This window comes from Sturnira hondurensis, unplaced genomic scaffold (assembly GCF_014824575.4).
Source record: "Sturnira hondurensis isolate 20B ecotype Veracruz unplaced genomic scaffold, ASM1482457v3 Scaffold0008640, whole genome shotgun sequence".
In the NCBI taxonomy this organism is placed as follows: domain Eukaryota; kingdom Metazoa; phylum Chordata; class Mammalia; order Chiroptera; family Phyllostomidae; genus Sturnira; species Sturnira hondurensis.
This window is the reverse complement of record NW_028081271.1, coordinates 7,416,092-7,431,520: the sequence shown is the minus strand read 5'-3', so window position 1 is coordinate 7,431,520 and position 15,429 is coordinate 7,416,092.

The window sequence follows — 15,429 nt, the reverse complement described above, 5'->3', positions numbered from 1 at the left end:
ATTTCCAGGCAGCTTATGACTTTGATGTGTCCTTCAATGCAGTTTTAAAGAACATGGCCTTTTAGCTTTATTGCAAACATGGCCTTATTTTGTATTTCCATCCTCTCTGAATTTTTTGAAGCGTATTTCTACCTTGTATTTTAGTACTTCTGTCCCTTTAGACTGTCTAGCTAGCATTTTTCAAAGTTGTTTTTATTGTAGTTGATATTTATTTCTGAGCAATGTTTCTTTATGTTAATTTGACCTTTTCACTTATTCTTATTCCATCTTCAACTTGAGTAGTTTCTATTTTGTTAATTTGATGAGGTCAATAAGTTTTTAACCTATATCAGTGGGGATTTGTTTGTTTTGATTTCAAATCTCATTTCAATTCACTCTGTCAGAGGCCTCCAATAATGAAGGATCATCCTTTTGGGAACCTGTGATTACACAGAGAATGGAGCAGTAAATGAACACTCTATACCGCAATCTAGACCAATTCCAATGCAAGTCAGGAGGATATTTTTACTGGTGTATTTATTATAGAACATTATACTACACTTTCTAAAAAGACTAATTGCCATCATATTATTTAACATGCATTGTTCCAAGAAACTTTCTAAGAGGTTTATGTGTATTAAGGTATATACTCTGTATAATCATTTGAAGCATCCTGTACTATCATTAGGCCCCAATTTACAGATAAGAAAATTGAGACGAGGAAGTAACAACCCCAGGCATCCCTATTCTATGTGTGTGTGGTTGGAGGGTACGGTTATTAGAGTCCACTGTCAAACAGTAACAGAAATGTTATTTAAGAGCCAGATAAAAAGGTCAAGGTTCATTGGTGATTGAAGGTATGGGGTACCTTTTGTCCCCTTCAGAGGCACCTCTCCTTCACGAATAAGTCTACGATTGCTCTTACTCTTCCGCTCTCCTTGGATGATGGTCTCACTTTAGGTGTGACCCGGATGGATGGACTGACTCCAAGGCCATCACCTCTGTGACCCAGGTCCTCAATTTCACTACAAATTTGTTCACTGCAGTCCAGGGCATTACATAGAAATGGCTCCCTTTTCCACTCCAGTGGACTCCTGGAGACCAAATCTAATGCTGGGCAGAATGTGGTTGAGATCATTAACTAAAACGACTGTAAAATTTGCATGAAAGTTTGGGGAATTTAAAATCCGAGAAGCCAGGGAACAAAACTTAGCACCACCACTAACTAGTTGAATGGCCCTGGATAAGTATCTTTCTCTTGCTCTGTTTCTTCCTTGGCCACGTGGTAATGTTTGCCATTCAAAGCTTTGAAAGTGGTTATAACAGGGCACGCAAACACCCAGGTATAGAGGTTCTCAATAACTTTCAACAAAATTCTATCCAAACAAAAATATTCTCACAAAAAGGAGGACATTTATTCATATTTTATCCTAAACATTTCTCTCCAACAACAATACAATATTTAGAATATTTTCCCCGAGACCATAAACAACTTATATATGATACCCAGCAATTTAATTAATTAGAATGGCCCAAGCTAAATTTGAGTGACTGAAAGCCACCTACGACTTACCCATTACAGTCAGTGTTAAAGAACTGAAACACAAAGTTGCTTCAGAAATCTTGTTCTGATTTCTGTTGCGATTGTTCCGATTCAGTCGTTCCCTGCTGGGATTCCTCAACTCTGTGCTTGCAAGAAGATAGCAGTGGGGTTGAGTGAGCTTATTAGTCAGCTCTGGATGCTATAACGAAGTACCATGGCTGGGCGATTTAAACAACAGATATTTATTTTCTCACCACTCTGGAGGCTGGAAGTCAGAGATGAAGGTGCCAGCAAGAGCTCTTTTCCTGTCTTGCAGATGGCTACCTTTTCACTGTGTGTTCAATGGCCCTTCCTTGGTGCATGCTCATGGAAAGAGAGAGACAGAGAGAGAGAGAGAGAGAGAGAGAGAGGGAGGAGAGAGGGAGAGAAGAAGAAGGAGGAGGAGGGGAGGGAGAGAGAAGGAGAAGGAAAGGAGGAACAGGAGGAGTGTGGCTATCTAGGCATCCTGCTTTATTGTGGAGGTGGGCAATAGAGAGAGAAGTGTACACAGGTCATGAAACCGTAACAGGGCTGGGGCAGAGAGCAGCTGGGGGCAAGTGGTGCACAGTCGTTAATTCGTACATATCTCACTGAATGAATGACAGAAGGTATGTCAGATGAAACAGTGACAACTGCAGCATGGTGAGGTGCTGTAGCTTGGCCCAATAAAAGATGTACTCCCCTGCAAGAAGAAGGAATTGAAAAGAAAAGAAAACTGAAAGGACAACTATCCATGTAAGTCCTTTATTCCAGAAAACCAAAGGGCATCATAGAATATCTTGTTGTCAGGTAAATACATGGGAGTCTCTAAGTTCCCAGCTACGTATGCAAGTAAAATAATATCCTCCCCTGACAAGGCATTTATAGGGCATTGATCTAATCTGTCTTGCTGATTTTGCAGACGGCTGAATATAACCATCCTAGAATGATGCGTCTCTGACCGACTTCCAAAGACTTTTTTTTTTAGAGGAAAAGAAAAGAGAGATTTCTGTCATTAGTCCCACACTCAACAACAGCTTTATTGGTTTAGCTCTTACAGTTTACCAAGTGCTTTTCGCACATTTTCTCATTTGGGTGTTCACGGCAGGTGAGGCAGGGTGCGCACCCAGTGTGTTCCTGTTGCAGATGAGCAAGGGAAGGCTTATTTACCCGGACACACAGCCAAGGTCAAAGTGCTGATTAAGGGGCAGAGCTGCCTCATCCACGCAGGTCTTCCGATTCCCAGTTATTTCAGCTAAATCACATTGACTCTAGATAAACACTGTCAGAACTTTTTTTGTTCCTAAACTAGATCTCTTATGCAATAATAAAGACTCAATTAATCTTTTTTATTTAGAGTATACTTTATTAGTTTCTGTAATTAAATCTGTGTAGATAAGACCTTACATATTTAGGACTGTGTGTTACTTCTGCACAAATGGGAAAAAAAAACCAACTATGTTGAACATTTCCAGACCAATATGGCTGTTAACTTAGGTACAAGGCCAACACAGCACAGTGCAAGTCAGGTACTTTGTCCAAAGCCCACAGCTTAAATTTCCAAGAATCCAAAAATCATATATATACCATATACATATACTATATTTATATAAAAAGACAAATAGCAGTGTATTAAACATCAATAACATCAACAGCTTTTCCAGGTTCTGCAGTGCTCTGAGCAAAGTTATAGAGCTCTCCAGCATGCTCCAGTAAAAAAAAAGGTAAAAACCAAAACTCCAGAAAACATCAAAGTCCGGTTACTGCTGTGATACCTGGCACTATTTTTCTTTACTAGCTTCTCAGGCATCACCCAGAAAGACAACATCTTGTGATAGAATAACGTCAATGAAAACAGCTCTCATAAAGTGTGGCACAGCCACCTACCATAAGCAGGTACAAGATACGTTGTCCCCACAGAGCACGACGTGGTACTGTCCCGCATCTGTAGTACTGGAGGGTACAATTAAACAGGCCTTGTCCGGGACTCCGCTCTCTTTCTCCAGCAGAGGGCCTAAAAGGGGGCGTGACCCAGCGGTAATGGAGAAATAACACCTCCTTAGACAGGACTTCTTTCCATTAGTGGTACAATTCCCTCCTCTTTATGAAGATCAGCTAAAATGGTTTCCTAAAAGATTCCCCACCCCACTGGATTCATAGAAAGATGACCAAGTGGAGGCAAGCAACACTCCCCCGTACTGGTATTTTATCAAACCTGTTGTGTTTGAATGGTTCAAAGCTCTATGGAAGGAAAAAAAAAAAAGAAAAAACCACGCTAAGCAACACTTCAGAGCTGCAGGCCACTAAAACACAGCATCATTTCAAAGAGAAGCGGTAGTCAAACATTGCCCACTGGGGCGTGTTCAGGGTGCTGACGTCACTCTTGCGTCACCTGCTCATTCATCCAGGAAGAAGGGCAGATCAGTGACCGTAGTTCGATTGTCTGTCACTCAATTACCAGGCTACGAACAGAGCAAGCTGCCAGGGTCCAAGCAGGGCTTCTCTATCCTGCTCCCCCTCCCGGTCTTCATCACCAAGCCCACAAACGCTATCTCCACATCCGAAGGGCGTAAAGGGAGCAGAAGCCTCGCCTGATGTACCAGCTGCAACCACCACACTGTTTGGGCCAGCCTCTGCCTCTGCGGGGTTCTTTGCCTCTTACTTCTAAGGTCCAATTCTTCTTGATCTATAAAAAATGCAGGTAGAGAATGTCCCTGTCAGACGTCTGAGATAGTTGTTAACTTGTGCTTTAAAAAGAAAGATCAAACTATCCAGTATAATTGTGTTAACCTTTCTACTTAGGCCACATTTTCTAAATCTTTAATCATTTTAGGAGGTTCTCATTGCACTGTCTGGTTATTAGAATTTGTGGTAAGCAGTGAGATAAAGTTACCGAACTGTTTCTCACAAACATAGTTTTTTACGATAAGATAACTATGTGAAGAAAATGAACAGTTAAGAACATAATAGCATCTATCCTCTACAAATAAATGAATAAAAGAAGTGCTGATAGTTAAGAGATTATTAAAATGGTTCTTTCACAAACCAGCAAATGAGAAGTGAACAGTAAAAAATGTGTCTGAATACAAATTAGCACCAACTGTCTTGACAAAATGTTATTGTTCTTATAGTACTACGGTTTTAAATGATAATTCTTATTTCACACGTTAATATTGGAACTTTATATTCTGGAAGCATGCCCTTGAACATATTTCAACATTGTGTGATTATATAAAACAATGCATAGTAAAGCGTTTTGATACAACACTGTGGAGATATGAGTTAAGATCAATAATTGCATGTTTTACACATAAACCGTGTACATACATTATTTGTTTGCTTGGCCTGTAATGTAGGTATTTTTACCTATAATTTACAGCCAAATAAACTCAAGTGTTAAGAAGTTAGGAATCTCCTCCAAATATCTCATAGCTCTTTTGCTGAAAACTCAGGGAACAGACTCAATTTTTTCATTTCAGATTTGAGACTTGTGCTATTTTTTTTTTTACTTTACCTTTTCATCTATTCCACACATTTCATACATCGATTTCTTACCATCCATTCAAGATAAAAATGTAGATGACATTCCATTTTTAAAGCTTGGGTTTCTTTTGTCTTCTCCATACTGACAGAATGTACAGGATGTCACCCTTAAAAACAAGAAACCACCTTTTTTATACATGCCAAATGTTAGCATTTATAAGCTCACCACTTGTTTCTCTCTGTGAGCCGGCATCATCTTTCATATGTATGTGTTGGACTTCATTCTTTTCAGAGGGAATGCAGTTCACTGCCTCTACCCTGTGCTGTGGCCTCTTTGCCCCCACAGCTGAATTGTTACTGACCACACGTGGGGACTGAACGTTTCTCTCCCCTTCTGAAACTCAGATGGGATTCAAGCATGTGACGAGCTGCAGGCATTTACAACAATAACTAGGTGCACCCCTGAGGGCCGGCCAGCATTGCAAACCCACAGTCAGGGGAGATTGTTATAAGAAGGTGCCTCGGTTTGGGCTGCTATAACAAAGTACCATGGACCGGACTGGCTGGCTTGTAAACAACGGGGTTTATTTTTCATAGTTCTGAAGGCTAGAAGTTTGAGATCAGGGTGTCATGAAGGACTAGTTCTGGAGAGACTCCTCTTCCAGGTTGCAGATGGCCAGTTTCTTGTTTTGTCACATGGACGAGGAGAATGAAGAAGCGAGCTCTCTTGTGACTCTTCTAAGGGCATTAATCCCATTGGTAAAGACTCTATTCTCATAATCCCATCTAATTCTGCTTACTTTCTAAAGGACCTGCCCCCTAGGGTTCCAACATATGAATTCTGGCGGGGGCAAACACTCAGTCTGTAACAGAAGGGGTGGTGGAAGTCGGTTGGATTTTGAGGTTGGTCAGGCATGGATTTGAGTTCCAGCTCTATGCTTTCACTTACTGTGTGTAAATGACTCAGCCCCTTCCAACTCCTAGGTATCATCTGGGACTGACAACTATTCATGGAACCTATGCAAAAATCAGAAATAATATATGGAGGTTACTTAGTCCTCCGCCTGACACATAGCTTGCTTCGTAGTTGCTATTATGACTTTTAAGAACTTTATGCTAAGTTTCAGGTGGTAGAACATTTATTCTGGGGAATAGATCACACAGAAAGTCACACACATTCAACCCCTCCAAGTGGTAATACTGGGACTTAGAGGGGGCAGCAACCAAGACTGAAAGACCAAGGAAGGTGCGTGCACACACAGGGCTTTCTGGAGCATGTGAAGAGTAAAGGTAAACCCACAGACAAAAGCCATACTAGGTGTGTGGGCCTGTTTCCCTCTGCATTTCAACACATACAAAGATCTGGCAGGGCCAGACTTCGAGCTCTGGAGGAGAAAACTCAGTCTTTAGACTGTGGGGCTCTTAAGTTGCACATCCGAGAGAACGCAAGCCCCTCCCTTGGTGTGATCAAGGGCTATATTCCAGACCTCGTGGTCCCAGCAATACAATGTGCTAGAACCTTGGCTCCATCCTAGGTCATTGCCTCCAAACTCATCACTTGGCTCAAGATCTGGAGACTGAGTCAAATCCAGGGGCTTCGGCTGTCTAACATGGGGCAGAACCTGTTGACATCCCAGTCCACGACCTTGTCCCACCAAACTGCCACTCCAGATCCTGCCTCCTGGTACAGGTTGGTTTGCTTGCCTTACACTGTCGCCTGTAGCTGGTTTCTTTGGAGTTTTGCAGAGGCCAGCCTGGGAGGAAACAGTCTTAGATAAGACTGTTCCCCTCACTTTTCAGTGGCATAATAAAGAGTACCATATTTCCTCTCCCCCATCTGAGTTTTGAGTTCTGGACTTTTGGGGAGGAACAAAAGAGTCAGATAGTTGAGGATAAGATGAGCCTCTATCAGCCCTACTGCTGATAGGGCTAGAGTGGAAATAATGGGATAGGTGTCTAGCACGATTGGAGCAGACCAGCTCTCTGGTTGAAGGCTTATGTATTTATTTATTTATTGGTAAACTGTGAGCCTTTCTTGGCAGCAGAGAAATATTTTCTAATAAGAGTATCAAGTGGCCAATTCCTTTGGAGGCAGATTTCAAATGGAAGGGGTCAGGTCAGTGACTGAGGCTCACGCTGTTCAAATAGATGGCAAGGAAATAAGTGCTGTGAAATGAAGTATCTCCTCTTCACCAATTCCAAAAAAATCCAGAGTAGTAGTCTTCCTTCACCTGAGAAAGGAAGTGTGTCTGAAGTTCTCCATTGTATGAAAGTCCTCGTTTAAAAAAGGTAGCTCTCACGTCAAGTGTTCTTACCATAAAGAGTAAATAAATAAATACCAAAAGGACACAAGGAAATTCTGGTAGGTCATCAGATTGCACTCAAACATCAGAGAGATGTCTAAGGCTTCCATGCATGAAATTTGCTCCTAACTCTTCCATTCTCTTCCTCAAAATGGCACTAAGACAATATCTTATACTTCACCTGCATCTCAGACCGCTCTCTAGGAACCTGTTTTCCCCTCCAGGGCTGCCTTTCAGGCCCCTTGTGTTTTCCGGTTCTGCCTGTAAAAAACTTTCCTGGGAGCAGGCGGCAAGCACATGCTGAGCTTTGCCACCTGTGAGCATAGCTCCCAAGTCACAATGTGCAGAAAAGGAGAGCTCACTTTCAAGGATAAACAGTTTCTTTTCTGAGTTAATTTTATACAGCCAAATAGAGGCGAGGGCATAGCTAGTCATTTTTGGTCTTTTCCCCAGATATAATTCTTCCTGGCACTTTGAATGTATAAATCTTTTATTATACAGAGGATTTTCCTTTAAAAAACACAAAATTGGCAGGAGGCAGATGAATGACAATGAGGCAAAGGGGTCTAGTAGTTCCGCCGTTCTAAAATAAAAGGGTTTTTAACTTAGTACAGCAGTTCATTTTAATTGTATGGGAGGGCTGGGCTTGTATTCTGAAGGAAGCAATGCTTCTTCTGACTCTGAATTTCACAAATAAAGATTTAGTGTATATAAACCCACAGGGACCTCTGTTCTATCATCATCAACACGAAACACACAGAACAGGAAAAAATTAAGTATGGTCACGTAAAATAAATACTTTTGACGTCTTAACAGAACAGAACTAGGGATGAAAAATGACCCCTACCCCCGAACTATTATTGGAAACTTAGCTTACCCAGTATTATAAGTCAAAAGAGAGAACTGTGAAGTTGAAGAGAAATAGGAGGTAGGGGCGGTGACATGCCCCATCCCAAAGATTCACACCATGAATTCTGTTGGTGTTATATTACTTCAGAGAAAAGAGAGACCACACGTGGAGTAGCTGTGGTTGTCAGCTGCTTTCCAAAGTGACAGAAATAAACCTGACTGTTTTAAGGTAGCACTTTGCCCCACTGGGATAGTAGCAGCTCTTGCTGAGTGTCTGTGATGGGCCAGACATCGTGCCAAGCACCCGACTTCTCTTAGCTCTGATTTTCACAGCAACCTTAGAATTTAGAAATTGTCAACCTGTCCCATCCACGAGGCAACTGGAGTTCAAAGAGAAACTCTGGTCAGATACTTCCAGGTGCAGGTGCTTTGAGTCCTAAAGCCCACCCTCGTCACTCTGCCTCTGGGTGCCTCCTTCTCTTGTACTGCTGTTCGAGGAAAGGTCAGTCAAGGTCAAGTGGGACAACCGCCAAAGCAAAGCAAGCCAGTTGAACAGACAATACCAACTCCTGTCACAGCTGAATGTGAAACTTGTAAACAAAGGATGCACTTTGGGACAAAGTCCAATGTTGCAAACTGTATTGGTGTCTCTAAAAAAGCAAGACATGGAGATGTGAGGGGACGGAGTGGAACAGGCAGAGGTTAGCAGGACGGACTCCCCCTGGCTCCCTTTCCTTTGGCTGGCCCTCGACTGCCTCCCCCTTGAGGAGCCGCAAATCCCCTAGCAACACCCCCCTGTGCTGTGTGAGGCGCTAGATGGGTCTGATCTGCAGTCTCATTGAATACCCCTCCCAAGCAGAGTGCATGGAGGTAAACCCCTTACAACAAAGAGACAGGAGCTCAGGAGCATTCTCCTGCCTTGTCTGCAGTCTCACCTGGGGTGGATGATTTTGTCCAGATTTCCTTTCCACTTTGTTCTCTAACATAAATGAAGAAACCCTTCTCATGTTAAGAATTTTTCTGCAAACACTGTGATTTATCAAGTTTAGCCTAAATGTTACCTGGATCTTTGCAGGAAAAGGTTTTGGATCCCCTGCTCTAGATAGACTGGTAATTTTAATTAGATCATTGTTTTCATGTTGAATAACCTTAATGTGAAAATAACCGATTTGGAAAGGCTAGCATTTCGGTACCCACAGGTATGGGCCAAAGACATTGAATGAGCTTATGTCTGGCACCTGTTTTCCATGGTGGAATCCCATTCAATGCCTTGGCTGGCATTTCTGAAGACACATGTAGTTGTTTGCTGGTAGAAAATTAATGCTGACCAACTTTCAAAGTTCTTAAAGCTGATCTTTGCGCTCCAACCATGATATCATCTGATAAATTATTCTTTCCAGAATCAGACTTGCAGACCAACCCCTCTATTTTCTTCCTCAGAAAAACAGCCAGCAAAGACCGACTTGCTTCTTTCATTGTTCACAAGCGAAACCTTACCAGCTACTTGACCAGACCCCTATGCTGTCGGTCCTGACACTCCAACCCAGATTCAGCATCGGGCCTGTGTAAACAAGCTTCAAAGGCAGCTTCCAAGTGTACTGTTTTTTTAGGATTACAACTGAGAAGCCCCACGGGATGTGAGGGCTTCTCCTGAGAAAAGCCGGGCTTCGCTCTGGGTGTGAGTGATGTGCACGTAGACACTAAGGCACAATGACATCTGAAGTTGTCACCACGCTTACTCAAGCCCTCTCTACATGGCACACAGGATTTTCCATCTTTAAGGTTGTTGACCGATCATTTCACGATGGGTCACGAATTAGACTCCCGGTGCTATTATTTCCAACTACTTGTTCACTGGCTGAAACACAAGTAGGGACTCCACAAACACAGTTTCCTGAGGGCACGGATGCTAATGGATGCACTGAAGGCGGCGCCAGCTGTAAGAAAGCCTGGGTGCTGGGATCCAAATGACCCAGGCTCACGCTCAGATTCTGCCACTTCCTCATTAATGCGGCAACAGACCCAACTGCTGTGGAGTCTCGGTGCCTCACCTGGAAACGGGGTGTTTCTCCCAGGGTTGTTTCTGATAAAGTCAATGGGATAATAAGGTAACACATGTAGCTGCATCCTACCAGGTGTGCAATAAACACTTTTGTTATTATTATTATTGTTCTTTAATTCTTATTCAAGTACAGTTTTCTGTCTAATATTCCCAGCCCTGCCCGCCCCCCAGTGCTCCCCACCTCCCTCCCATTTCCAGCCCCCACTTTAGTTATTGTCCATGTGTCCTTTATACTTGTTCATGTGAGTCCATCCCCTTTTCCCCTATGATTCTCTTCCCTCTCCCCTCTGGACCCTGTCAGCCTGTTTCATATTTGAGTGTCATTGGTCATATTTTGCTTGCTTGTTTGTTTTGTCGTTTAGATTCCTGTTAACAGTGAGATCTTATGGTATTTGTCTTTCACTGCCTGACTCATTTTGCTCAAGATGATGCTTTCCAGTTCCATCCATGATGTTGCAAAGGGTAGTAGTTCCTTCTTCCTTTCTGCAGCATAGAGTTCCATTGTGTATATGTACCATAGTTTTTTGATCCAGTCATTGACCAACGGGCATCTAGGTTGCTTCCAACTCTTGGCTATTGTGAATTGTGCTGCTATGAACATCGGGGTGCATAGGTTCATTTGGATTGGTGTTTTAGGGTTCTTAGGATATACTCCTAATAGTGGAATTGCTGGGTCAAAAGGCACGTTCATTTTTAGTTTTCTTAGAAAATTCCATACTGTTTTCCATAGTGGTTGTACCAGTCTGCAATCCCACCAACAGTGAACTAGGGTCCCCTTTTCCCCACACCCTCTCCAGCACTTGTTGTTTGTTTCTTTGTTTATGGTAGTCATTCTGACTGGTATAAAGTGGTATCTCATTGTTGTTTTGATTTGCATCTCTCTGATAGTTAGCAATATCAAGCATCTTTTCATGTGTCTCTGGATCCTCTGTATGTCCTCCTTGGAGAAATGTCTGTTCAAGTCCTTTGCCTATTTTTTAATTGGGTTGCATGTCTTCTTTGAGTAGAGTCGAGTGAGTTATTTGTATATTTTGGAGATTATTATTATTGTTATTATTTCAACTACTAGGCTTCTAAACCTTTCTTATGTTGTGAGAAACAAGATACAACCAGCCCAAAGAAACTCCGTACACTTAAAAAGGTCAAGAAAAAAACATACATATTTACACAAACTCCTGCTTAATAGGGCAAAAAGACCCAATTTGATCATAATCATTATGTTAGGATTCATCTCTCTGGCTTATATTCTGCATTAGCAAAACGAGAAGGGAACCAAATGCTCTCTTAGGGTCACATCACATATCATTGCTCATTCTTTTATGGGAGCGTTTGTGTGTAGCTCACAGGTCTCCATCGTCCGTCCTCCTTATGGGAAGAGGTGCACAGTCCAAGATACAGGTATGTTTGGCTTGGAAAGTTTATTGTTTGCTTTAATATTTGTGTGAATATGAAATTGTGATAATATGCTTTAAACAAATGATGAAGCCTGATTGGGGTTTATCTTGGGCCTTCTGCTCCAGGTTCCCCCAGCTTCCTACCCCACGTAAAAGGGCTGAATCACATCACACCTGTTCTCAATGACAAGAACAAGATTAAGCCACCCTTTTCTCCTGTACTCTTTTTCTGTCTCACTCTCTCTTTCTGCGTGCTCTCCCTTCTGCAGTGGGTTTTCTCATCACTCTTTTCCTAATGAACTGCTTGGTTTAAATGCATCTTGCTGATTTGCACACCTCACGTGGGAGTGAAAGCCAGAGATACTGGACAACACTGACAATCAGCTATTCTGTTTAATTATGACAGGGGGAGCCGTGAAAGACAACTGAGAGCTCATTAAGTTCTTTTCCAGGGTCCGATTGTTATTTGTGCTTGATTTTTTTTTTTTTTTATGGCTGATTTCCTGCGCAGAACTGAAGTGGTGTCTCTGTTCCCCTGAGACTGTCTGCTTCTCTCTCTCCTTTTTATGTTACGCTATTATTATATGCACAGTAATAAACAAAATCAATCCTCTTACTGTAGGCAGATAATCTTTACTCCACAAGATAATTATCAGATCTCATGGGAATTTGTTTTTACACTCACTTCATAATGATGGTTCTCGTCTCTGAAGCTGCTTCATCACGTCTAATAGAATGTAATCGCACCCCACGGGGGGTGTAAAGAATAGTTTCCAATCCACCTCTGAAGAGGAAAGGAACAAGGGAAGTTAATTATATCTAATGGCCCTTGATCTCCCAAGAGGAGAGCCTTTCCTACCTGACAGAAAACAGTGGTTGAGGAAGCCAGGAAATCTGATAAGTAGCTTAACGTTTTTGTAAAAGGTGAGTGGTCCACTTGTTGTCCTGTGTCAAGACTACTGTCGAAACGGAAAGCACTTGGAATTGCGTGTTCCTTAAAGAGAAACTGACAAGTAGAAGAAGGGTCAAAGCTAGCACTATAAAAATAAAAAGGGAAGAAACTCTTCTGAATCTCAGATCATATAACAGTCTGCAAATGTAGGTTTTTCATTTAATCATAGCAACTGTCTTGAAGGGTTTACGTATTGGCAAATACAGCAGCTAATGAATTATCGACCCAGAAGGAGTTCAGGAAATGCAGAACTTAACTAAGTTGTCTCCTTTCCACTGGAAGGTGCATTGATGTAGTGGAAAGGAGAGACTATTAATTCACCATCTAGATCTCTCTGGCCCACACTAACAAAAGAAAGGGGGAAAAGTCGAATGTACTCTACGCCCAGTTTGTGTCTAATAAATAGTCCAGCAGAGAGAGAAGTACTTGGCCTCCTCAAATCTGATGTCATTGTCATGTTATCCTGCCTTGTGATCCGTTTTGAGTTTTATCAGCACCACATGTGGAAAATAGCAGCTGAATCTTTCACCTAGAAGCAGACAGTTACCATATGGTGCTAAGTGAAGTGCAGTAGAGTTTATCTTTCTGATAAGAGACAGAATACAGATAATCTTTCCTAAGTTGTTTCCTTTTCACTCACTGCTGAAATAAAGTGAGTTGGGGCTAGGTTGTAGTGGGGATTCTTGCTTCTTAGGAGAGGTGGACGGACTACTTGACCTCCAGTGACCTCACCAGTCTTGAAATTCGAAGTTGGATCCTATCAGAAGCAAGGAGAAGAGTATCACAGTGAACTAGGGAAGAAAAGTTTATTATCTCTATGACTTAGATTTCATTTTAACATATTGACCCACTTACTTCACAAATATCCCCCAAAATCCCCTACTATGTGCCAGGCAGAGTGTCTAACACTGTGGAATCAAAAGATGAATTGGCTGTAGTTTAATCATTTGGGAAAAATAAATAAGCAAATCACATCCACAACCANAGTATCACAGTGAACTAGGGAAGAAAAGTTTATTATCTCTATGACTTAGATTTCATTTTAACATATTGACCCACTTACTTCACAAATATCCTCCCCCAAAATCCCCTACTATGTGCCAGGCAGAGTGTCTAACACTGTGGAATCAAAAGATGAATTGGCTGTAGTTTAATCATTTGGGAAAAATAAATAAGCAAATCACATCCACAACCAGATCAGGCTGTACAAGTCCAGTGTCTTTTTTCTAGTTTCTTCTAAATGTCTTAAATCCATTCTGATGCATTCTCTTTCGAATGCCTATTTGCTGATTACCTGGGATGTTTGTTTTTAGCCTATTTTACACCCCGATAGTTTCTCAGCACAATTTCTCTATGTCCTGGACAAAGATCACTTTGGATGCATATCTTCTCCTAAGGCAAAACCCTTCATTTTCTTTTTTTCCCCCTTTTTTCCCCCTTCATTTTCTTTTACCTCCTACACAATGTCAAGTTTCCTCTCCAACTCTCCAGTACTCTAGCTAATACTCTGTTGAATTGAAAAATGATTACTATCTCATAAAATTTTATGCACCCAGGATAGATAATGAATTTTGGCAATTACCAAAGAAGATACATTTTTGTGATCGTAATGCTGAGACAGCCCTTAGGTCTGATCAACATATTTACATGGGCAAACATTTTAACATTTTGATTTCAAATATCTCATCAGTAAATGAAATAGATACATACGATGCGACACATTTCTCTACAGGCCAAGCAAGGAAATCATTGTAATTCCAGCACAGTAGCAGTAAACACTTCCATGGCCTTATTCCAACGTCAACGCTTCATTTTAATGATAACTGGATCTCTACCGATCATTGTAAAATCCCTGCATGTACTTAACAACCTGTGTAGGGTTTATTGAGCTTATGGAGATAACCAAATGAAGCCTGAAAACTTATTGTAAGTAAATCGTGCAGATTATGTGAGAGATGTTCATTCTAATTCAGGGCTGAGCAGTAGCACGCACAATGTAAAGATTCGAATAGAACGACGTTTAAGCAGGTACAGGTGTGCGGTTGTCATCTCCCCTGTTTAGCATATTTCTCTGAATTCTGGATTAGCAGCTGCCAGAGCCCTCCCTAGAATATGAGCTCACTAATGTGATAATTCAGATAGAATTTTCCGCGTTGCAGAGCATTTTCCACATGCAGCATCCTCTTAAGGCTCTCAACAATCCCAAGAAATGGGCACTACAATGGTTATTTCACATATTAAGAAAAAGGGGCTTAATTAAATTGATCCAAGATTATTAGTTGAGTGAGGATGGTCTTCTTTTTCCCAATAAAATGCATATTTGTTTGCATTTTTTCCTTCTTATTGAATTTATTGGAGGGACACTGGCTAACAACTCAGAAGCACAGTTCCACAACATATCATCTGTGCACTGTACGGTGTGTCCACCACCCCAAGTCCAGCCTCCCTCCATCATCATTGATACCCCCTACACCCTCTTCCCCCAGTTCTTATGGTCGGTCTTCCACCTGAGTTCACCCTCAGGTGAAACAGTAAGGAAGTGACGCAGTGCTTTGCTCTGGTTGCTATAAGTACTAAAATGCTATTTCGTTATATAAAAAAACAATTAAAACTATCTCATGGATTAGCAGGTATACATTATAGAAATGATTTTAATACAGATAAGCAAAAGGAAAAACCAGACTCCTGTAATCATATGATTGTAGCACTCAGAGATAGCCATTATTAAGAGATCATTTTCGATGCATACCTTTAAGAAAAAAGAGATCATACTGTACATGCTCACTTAAGAGCTGTTTTATTTACCAAGCTCTATATTATAAGCATTTGCATCTCAATAGTTATTT